This window comes from Oculina patagonica, chromosome 7 (assembly GCF_052425735.1).
Source record: "Oculina patagonica isolate OP01 chromosome 7, crgOcupat, whole genome shotgun sequence".
NCBI lineage: Eukaryota > Metazoa > Cnidaria > Anthozoa > Scleractinia > Oculinidae > Oculina > Oculina patagonica.
This window is the reverse complement of record NC_135764.1, coordinates 19,930,779-19,941,018: the sequence shown is the minus strand read 5'-3', so window position 1 is coordinate 19,941,018 and position 10,240 is coordinate 19,930,779. Positions and strand designations below refer to the sequence as shown.

Below are 10,240 nucleotides of genomic sequence, written 5' to 3'. Positions count from 1 at the left end.
CTCGCAAAGCCATGTGTTACACTGTCATAAAAAAAATCCCGACCATTTGAAAACACAGAAAAATATGGAAAACACTCGACTACGGCCAACTTAAACTCATTTCTCGCTAGTTCTCAAATGCTTTAAGGCTGCACTATCGAGTTTTGATGCACGCGAACTGAAGTTTGGAGAGTACAAAAGAAGCGTAAAAGAGCAACTCTAGCTTTTTAAGTACTCTCTAAACTTTCCGTGTGCACCATAACTCGATAGCGCACAGCTAAAAACATTAATCAATTGTTTAATAACATTGCCGGTGGAAATGTACATCAAAACCCGCGCCAAAAATAAAGGAATTTCGCGAGAGAAAAATTTTTTGTTGAAGCAATTCGCTCGCGCTATCAGCGTACAATATTGGATTATGGTGCATTTGATTGTGCGGTTCTGCTAGCTATGATATAAAATATATATAGTGTATGGTCCTGCCTTCATATCTTGCTAAATATAAACCGTCCTTGTAGATGGTAAAGTTTTAAAATACCTTGAAAAAAAAAGAGTTGTATTAAACGTGAATCATTCCATACCACTCGATAAAGTTTCTGATTAATTTCCTGATATCTTTTTGTTGGCTTTCTCCTAACTCAGCCAATCGGAGACCGAGTTAATCCGTCAAAGATGGAAAGTCAAGGTAGCCACGTGCGAGTCTGTCGGCTCTCTGATTGGTAGAGAAATTAAAAAAACCATCAAAAAAGATGTCAGAAAGTGACAAGATCTAATGAAAATGCTGTCATCAAATTTTCAGAATGACAACGAAACGACAGTAAACTACACTGTATCACAGCTGAGCTGAAACTTGTGAGAAACACACAAAATATTTTTCGTTATGAAATGACTGCTGTTCTAATGACATTGCGTCTTTTTAAACCATTATATGGCGACGCTTTGGTTGCTTAAAACAAAGCGTCAACTAAACATTTTGATAAAAAAAAACAGTTACTACTCATTTTTTAGCATTGTTTTTTTAACAAATATTTTGCAATATTTTTCCAGTCAGTTAGAGTTTTTTGATGTGGTTTTACCTTGGGTGTTTAATACCTAGAAACCTTTTTTGTGTACACTCAGAGGTTTACCCTTTTCCTTCTAACAAAAGGGAACAGTTATCGGAATAAAAGATTCCATATCGTAGATATAATTTCATAATTTGCTACACTGATACACAATCACAACAACAACCAAACGAAATTTACTTTTCACCGTAAGAAGGCTTTCTACATTGCAGGTTAAAACGTATTTCTTCCGCAGAGCCCCAGAATTGTTGAAGGCAACCTCACAAAGTGCTGGGGTAACCGTTGCTCATCGTTTTAAAGAAAAAGTCTTCTTATCTAAAACAAATTGTGTTACATCTGCATTGTCCCGTCTTTGTCCGAAACCACCAGACTAAATGTTGTGATTTGGATTTAAAAACTATTTTTCTCCATCAATTTCTGAAGAAATGGACAAATTTATTTTATGGGTTCTCTTAATTGTTAAAATGATTTAATATCGCTTTAACCTGAACGGTCGCGCCGATCGTTCGTGTTGCCAGCTTTTAGCGGTTTATTTGTCGCATGTACCGCACATATAAAGCCCCCACTGAAACCATTAACCTCTTTCACTCACAAGGTTTTAACAATTTAGCTGGTCTTTTTCAATTCATGATCGCCAAAGCAGTCTTTACTTCCTCCCTATCCCTCCTCCTTCCCTTGGACAATCAATTACATTTAAAAGAACATTACAATGTAGGTTTTGAAAAAGCCGAGAATTTAGAAGTTGCTAGAAAGAGTGCTTAGGGCTTTGTGTTTAGTTGAATTCTCAAAGCTGTTAACGTTGCTTTATACTTAGGAAAAAAGAGAAAAATGTTTTAAAGGGTAGATACGGGTTTACCCTCGTTTATTACACGAATTGTAATTACAAAAAAACATGCACAGCTGTAAAAAGAACTAACATGCACGTTTTACTAGTATGGCAGAGATGCAGCATAATTTATCGCAGGTATTTATTGACTATTACGCAAAACAAATTTTACGTGGGTGGAAAATTTGCGATTTGTTTTGTAAAATGCCGGAAAGATAGAAAAATTGTTTATTACGGTGATGCAGAAGGAAAGGGTTAAGGCAGGGAGTATGCAATTATTTGGTTCACTCGGCTACCTTTTCTTAATTGTGATTGAAAATGTCTCCGTTAAAAGCATCAAAATCGGAAAAATTGCATTGAATTCATTTTTCTTTTCATTAATAATGCCATCCCCCAATTTGTCGCAGTTGAACACAATACCTCTCGGCGGGAACACGAAGCAGGTGCAGCGAGAAACGTCATTTCTTGTCGTCTTCATGTCTGCAGTTGTGAAAAATGTTGACAGTTTGATGTCCACCAGCGGAAGAATAATTCATTTATTCAGCTTTTTTCTGGTTATCCATTATTTCGAGGATAAAAAACGACACGGAATGTCATTCAAGTGTTCATTTAGTGGCATGCTGTCACGCTCGCGTGCAAAAAGCTCCTGTCAATCTTAGCTTTCAATTGGTTTCTTTAAAAGTGTTGTGCTGGCGGTCCGGTGGTTCAATTTAGCGAAGACGACGATTTAAAATTCGCTCAACACGAGGCCCTTTGTTACGCATCGCAACTGAAATTGGTATGTATAATGCTTTTTTAGGGACGTCTTGTTTGTAGTCTATTTAATTTTAGGCTCAATTTAACTAGATCAAGTGGGAAAACCCATCTTTAAAGAATCGTTATTTAACTGCAAATTTAAAAAGCACGCAATGCGATTAAAGTGTACCTCTTGAATAAAACTTATCTTATTAGATTTATCCTTAAATCGTAGTAAAATACAAGGTAATGATTTAAAAACTGTGCGTTACATTTGACATCCGTATAGCGCAAATTGCTAATACATATCGATTGGTTTTCAAAGTTGTAGTTTATAAAACATGGTGTCTCGAATTTTTATTGAAATATTACAATATTTTACTTCTAAGAACACGCTGTACTTTTCACAAAACATCAACAACCGAATAGTATCGCCAGTTTTTATTCGATATCAGTTTTAAAAGCACGTGACGAATTACTGTTACTATTATCCGGCCAGAAAGTCGCAAAAAAATTGATATTCATGGCACGTTCTTCAAATTGCACGAAAACATACTTAAAAATATTGAAAAAAAAACTTTTCGAAAGAAAAGAGTTCGAGCGCAGTTAATTGCATGAAAAGGCGACAGGTTGTGACAAAAAAAGCAGCTTTTAATTTTACATACATATTGTTTAGGCGGCTAGACGGTTTGTATTTAAACAAACTTGCTCGAGCAGCCGGTACTACCATTACAACTTGACGGGAATTGAATAAAACGATTGTTTTCATCTATTTTTCATTAAAACTGTTAGTTTTGTTTTAATTTTAATTCTTTCAAGCTTAAGGCTTGTTTTGGCAAAATTCTTCGTTTTGAATTTGCATTTATCACTCGGTTTTCTTGTTTCCAGTTTCTTATTATCTTGCGTAAGTTAACACGAACCCAGCTAATTTGATAAAGCCGACTTTCGTCTTTATACATTTTTATCATGGACTGGGAGCCTATCACTTCGACTTAGCAGCGACCTAACTGCTTGCTTTTGGAGAGCCGAGCTGAACTGACTAGAGGATTGGGTTCTAGTTTAATTTCAAGATATCGGTTGTTTCGTCGTATGGTTGTTCGATGGCCGATTAAAACTAATCTAGGAAAAACAGTTGATCGAGGTTTTCATTTCACTTGTATAAAACTGTTTTTCATTGCTTATGTCCTATGTCACTGTGTACTCATGTGGGCCGCGTCTTTTGCGGGCGTGCCCACTTTCCGCACCTCTATTTAGGTGTAAGAAACTAGTTGTACCTATCGGTAAGTGCCAACGAGCGAAATACTCATGTTTGTTCATAAGAACAGATATTGAATGGTTTTTAATAGAACTATATTTGAAATGACCAAAATATGGTAAATTGTATTTTAGGTAATATGCGAAAAAAGTGCTATTTCTCTGGTGTTCATAAATGACACAGGCTTGATAGCCTGCGCAGCAGGCGCCGTAGTTTCCAGCGCGCGTATTCTCGCGATCGCGCACTCTTTTAAACACACTAAAAAAACGTACACAGATGTCTGCTACGCAGGCTACGGGTTTGACAGATTGATAACTCTTGACAAATCTTTAAATTCTTTTCAACGTTAAAATGTCACAAAATGTAGGCAATAAATGAGGTTTAATCACTGTTTTTTAAATACAACACGCGATGGTTGAAATGTTTCCGTCCACAAAAGGGGTAGTTGCATTTCAAGAACTTCTTATAAATCAAATCCCAAAATCAAAACTGCTAAGATGCTTTTTTAAAAATAATTTTCAGTAATCAGAGACAGTAATGCACGGGTCGGATTTCAGTCTCGCATGCGAAGTGTCATGTTCAGTTACGCAAAACTTGAAAAATTTGAACAGAAAACAAAACTTGAACGGTCAAGGATTATTTGGAGACAAAAATCTTATTCAAGTTAACATTACATTTGCCGTTAGAAGCAAAAAACTTTTGACTTTCTTGTGTGTATGGCATGCAGTAATTTTAATGAGCGTCGCTTTGTATTGATGTTATTCCTACGCGGAGCGAAAATGCGTGCCAAATAAAATATAAACGGTATTTGATTTGGAATAAATCATTAGTCAAACAATTACTATAAACACAATCAACACTAAAAGGAAGTATTTACCCGACTTCAGCATTCTCATAAGTCAAGAAAACTCTATTTGAAGGCAACAGTCCGCTTTTGATTTTCATGTCTCTCTTCGATCGTAAATTAAAGGATCGGACTCCAAAGTCGAAAGATTATTTCATCGCTTTGAAGACCTTGATGTTCATTTTTTCGGCGGTCGAATATTCTGTAGGGTATTCTCTTTCGATTTATAATTCCCTAAAGGTGTATTTATCGGTAAAGGGATGAATGACCACATTGAAAATTTTAACAGCGAGCCGCGTGGACGCCATTTTGGTCATTTGCTCTCTAGCAAGGAGTGAGAGACTGGGAACCAGTTGGGAAGAACAATACAACCCAAATATGGGGTTTACTTACACCCAAATATGGTCAAAAAAAAGTCCCTTACGCAGAACTTAAGATTTTCTCTGCCTATACACTCATACGCACACGGCTCTATGATTCTGCCGCCTCGACAGCCTCGCCTCTTGGCTCGGCTGTCTCGTTGGCAATAACAGCAGCCTCCCCCCCCCCCCCCCCCCCCCATAATTCTGGGTCGATGCTTTATCTTGCCACATGATTATTTTTCTATATACATATTATCCGTGCGTGGTTTTAGCGCTTGTCGCGAAGAGGAGGGCCATTTTTTTTGAGTACGATAAAGGCAAAGAAGCAGTCTGCCGTGCCGCTTAATTATGACAGCTTTCTCCTATTTTAGAAAGTCAATTACGTGTCGAATATACGTTTGGTTGTTTCAGAAATGGCTTCGGGTTGTTTTTGGTTTCAGAAAGATTAACCAGAGCAAAATACAATTACCACCGAAAAATCCAATAAAATATCACTTTTAACCTTAATTTGCTGGAATCACTCCGAAAAACACGTTTTTTTTGGCTCTATGGTCCTAAATTTCTCTAAAATTTGCTAGAAATTCACTTTCTGACACTGCAGCAAGTTTTTGATGAAATTTCCATGTAAAAATGTACAATATTTTACTTTGGCGCATACGCATTTTTTTGCTGAACCGTTCCGATTTTTTTTCCTCGCTCCTTTCCTTTTCGTTTTTCTCTACTTTCTTATTCTCTCTACCTTGTACTCGGTTCATCCCTTCTACTGGCCTGTAAAATTTTGATCTTTATCAATGGAAAAGCCTGGAAAAGAGACCATGAACAAGGACGGGTATATTGGCCTGTTTTACCATCAATTTTACACCAAAAACTGATCACGTTTTTTTCGATTAGCTCTGTCGGAAAGCAGTCAATGTTCTAACCTCTATTAGTTGCACGTCACAAAAATCTGCTGATGTGTATATTGGTGACGTCACAAGTAGTTGAATGCCCATTCCTCCAAATCCCGGGCTTAGCATAATAAGGGTTAAAATTCACAAATGGAGCTGTATCGTGTGAATCCATTCTCGTCCCCGGAGCCGCTTGTCCCTCTTTAGCTGGCAAAGCCTGTGCGCGAGAAACAAGTGAGTCTGGGGACACATGATTTGATTGGCTGGTTTTAACAAAAAGAACAGTCAATAAAATTAACCGTTTTAAAATCTCTTTGTTATTAAGAGTTTAAAACGGTTGATTTGGTTGGCTAGATTTGAAACTCCGCTGGTTATAATCCAGCCAATCAAATAATGTATCCCCAGGTCCACTTGTTTTTCGCGCACAGGCTCCGCCGACAACTAAGCTAAGAGGGACAAGCGCGACTCTGGGGGCGAGAATGCGTGTGAATTACTTCAACATTACAGACTAGTGCCTGTTGTTTAAAAATAGAAATAAATATGTGTTTATAGTGCATTCATATCTCAACGAGATAGCTAGTTTACAGGCATGCCACTGAAACAGAGGAAACAAATAATTTTAAATGAACATAACAAGGTTAAAAATCCCAACTGGCAGGAGGCAGACCAGTTGGCTATATACAAAGCGTGGTCGAGGATTTGAACTCGGGACAACCGAGAAACAAATCCAGCTAGTGGCAAGGGCAGGCCTCGAACCGGTGACCTCCGGATTACAGCACCAGCGCCCTAAACCACTCGGCCACGCTTGCCTCCTCCTTTATGTCACTTTTAGCCGAGAAAGGCAAAGGCCAAGGAGAGATTGGGATATCTTTGATGTGCACGCGGGATGCGCAGTAAAAACGCATGGCGCGCGGGGTGTTATCGGAAAGGTCCTCTCATCACAGCCCGTGCCTCTTGCATTGAATATCTAATCTGAAAATAAAAAATATTATCGGTTAAATTTTCAAAAATTTAAGGTGACTCTGAACCCGATAACTAGCATTTTTGTAACTTTTGCAGAAAGTTGTATCTTTACATGCTGATCAACGTTCAGTAATAAAACTGATAGCGGTCACCGAGCTCGTTTTTGAGTTATGAGCACTAAAGCCAAATTAAGGGTGTTTGTAACAGGTCTACCGTTGCTATGGTAACCAGTGACGTAAAAAAAATAACAAAAATGTATTCACCAAGCATTGGGCATTTATTTGACACCAACGTTGTAGAATCAACTGATAAAGATTTGTAGTACTGACCCGTCAAAGTATAAGAGCTATAAAGTGCTGAAAACCGATTCCAGCCACCTTAATCTGGGAGTTCCTTAATATGGCTTAATCTGGACTGTTGATTCTCTTTAGGAAATCATGAAATTACAATAAGTTTAAAGGTTCTTCCTCCCAACAAGTATTTATATCAACGCCGTAAAAACATATTTCCTTGTTATAGCTGTCGATGTTCCTTTACTCAAACTGAGGCATGAGATGTGAAATATAATCTCATGCATTTATTTTCGGACATGAAACTCGTATTAATTAATAGGACTAGCAGGGAATACAATCGATGCTCCGGTTCCATTTGCTAGATTGATCGCTTGTTTTTTTTGTATAATAAACTCGATTTTGAATTAACTCGATTTTTGAAAATAATTCAATCGAGATCAGATATACAAAGCATTTGCTCGCTCGGGATTATCCCTTCATTTAATTTTAATCAAGTTATCAAAGAGGCACCTACTGAGAAAAATTTAATAACGTTTCGTCATTTTTTTTCGCGCTGAATTTCTTGACCACACTTGTGTGACCTGAGGGTTGAAATAACCCCATGACAAACCTCTGTTGGTATGTGATCTCGTTTGGACAGGAAGTGATTCGTTTCAATCTGACATTTTGAGAATCCTGTAATTAATGATACCTTTTATTCACGGCAGGGCATATGCCGGCCAAACACTCCAGGTTTGGCTTGAGTACATGCGCGATTCAACCTAAAAACGTCATTGCACTTGGAAAACGCAAGTTCGCCTTTTCTCGAGCGATTTGAAATCACGATAGTGGTTCTTTTAGGTTTTAAGATCCCATTTATTTCTTGCTCTTTTAGTCAATGCGCTGGAATCGAAGTTTACAAACCTTCGAGATCACTTTACGCGGTAAAGCAAACTCGACAAAAATGACCCTGCATTGTGCGGTCTTCTCTGATCTCCTTGCTTCATGCTGAACGTTAAAATGAGATAATTTTTCACTTGTTTTTCAAAAGCCGGCAAATACAGCTAATCCGGCTTCCAAACTAGCTATTTTAAAATTAAAATTGCTGAAACACCTTGCATAAAGTCAGTAACTCTATTTAGTAACACTGGGCATTTGGCCAAACCCATTATAAATGAAGAAAGTTTCTCTACTTTGACTATTTAGTATGAGTGTATGACTAAATATAAAAGGCAATTCTGTAAAGGAATTTCATGCTAACCCATGGCTTTCGCAACCCATTTCAAGGAAAAACCAAGGAAAACTTGAAAACACTTGGGTTAGCATAAGAGTGCTTGAGAATTCTCAGGAAATCTCGAATTCCTAGCCAAACTCACTCGAAATGTTTCATCACGTTCTTTCGTCTCATAAGCACAAGACAAACAAAAGCCAGAAATTCGCTGTTGAGAATTAGACTGCCAAGTGCCAACCCACTTCTTTCCAAGAGCGAATAACCAACAAGGCGCGGCAGGAACTGATAAAAGGTAACAGCGAAAAAACCTACAATTGTAGGTTTTTGAAGCCAAATATGGTGCGCGCGTTCGTGGTCAATTAGTGAACAGTAACGAGGAGAGAACCAATCAGATTGGCGGATTTTCAACAGAACAAGATGAGCGTCTACTTGGCTTCTACTTACTCTCTTAAGGATAGTCAAGACAAGCAACAGGACCTAACCAATGAGAAAGCGCTTTATACATTAAACACCAAGTTGTATGTTAAACGTTTTGGCGGCTAGCTATAAGCTTTGTCAGCAGGGCTGAGTAAAATTCAAAAGCACACCCCCTATACTGATTCCTATACTGATAAGGTATTTTTTAACCCCCCCCCCCCCCCCCCGCTCCCCACTTGAACACGCAAATAGCTTGGACTCTACTATGACAAATGAACTAATCAAGTATCGATGTCCTTGTGGCTTGACTTGTTTGACGCCATTTATAGGCCCACTGTTGTTTATTCTAAGAACTATAGTTTGAGAGGCTCAAAAACATGCTTCGATCAGAAAACCCAACAACCAGTTTGCAAACTGACCCTTTTATAAGAATTTCCTCCACTGACAGCTACTAGATTCATGAAGATTTGTTCTGGCATTAACTCTGTGAATGGCAGTAGAATTCTGTTTCGATTCTGTTGGTACTTAATAAATTGGCAATTTATTCAGTTCCAAGATTGGCAATGATCTATAATTTCTTCACAAAATGATAAGAAATTTGCAAGGAGATCGCAAATAACGCGTCTTAACTGTACCACAAAAGCTGATAAGGTACAATGGTTATGAAGTCAGGAGCAACCAACGAAGACTTTCAGCCAAAAGTCTTCCGAATTTGCGAGCTGTCGAGCTTGATTGATTTTCCGAAAACTGTTACTGTAGCTAACGTCTTTCCGTACCCAAAACAACATTTTTACATCTCCAAAAACAACAGGTGTTATATCTCCCTCTATAACGAAGGTTCGAGGTGACCTTTACTAAAGAAAATCTGAGGGGATAATTGGCCTTCGCTGAATGAAGTCCGGTAGCAAAATTACTTGTTGCATTTTCACTTTTGTTTTTTACTTTTTTGCCATGCACAAAACAAAATAAGTTTCAGCTTGACGTCTGTCCGAAAAACTTAATGAAAGAAATGTTTTATAACGTAACTCAACAGAAGTGTGTACGCAAAAACAAAAGAGTTTTTCAGTGGCGCGGTCGTGGACCTGTCAACAGTAATTTTGACATCCCAGCCAGTAAGGAAAATCTCGAGAATGACAGGATTGAATGAACAAGTTCCAACGGATGATTTAAGCAATGTAGATTAGTTTATAAAGGACTCAAGGTTGTAGCCTATGAACAGCTGTCTCATCCTCGGAGACCCAGGGGCAGTTAGTGGGGGCGACGGGCAGCTTATCGGGACGACGGGATTTTCGGGCGAAAGTTTACAACAAGAGCGCACTGTTCCGCTCTTGTTGTAAACTTTCGCCTAAAAATCCCGTCGTCTCGATATGATAAGCTGGCCGTCGCCCCCACCAACTGCCCCTGG

At 38.3% G+C, this 10,240-nt stretch overlaps 1 protein-coding gene across 1 annotated transcript in view; it reads right to left on the bottom strand.

Annotated features, from left to right (window-relative positions):
- The window catches only part of LOC144661088 (reversion-inducing cysteine-rich protein with Kazal motifs-like), an 83,812-nt gene that overhangs the window by 45,986 nt on the left and 27,586 nt on the right, over positions 1 to 10,240 (bottom strand). The window lies entirely within an intron of this gene.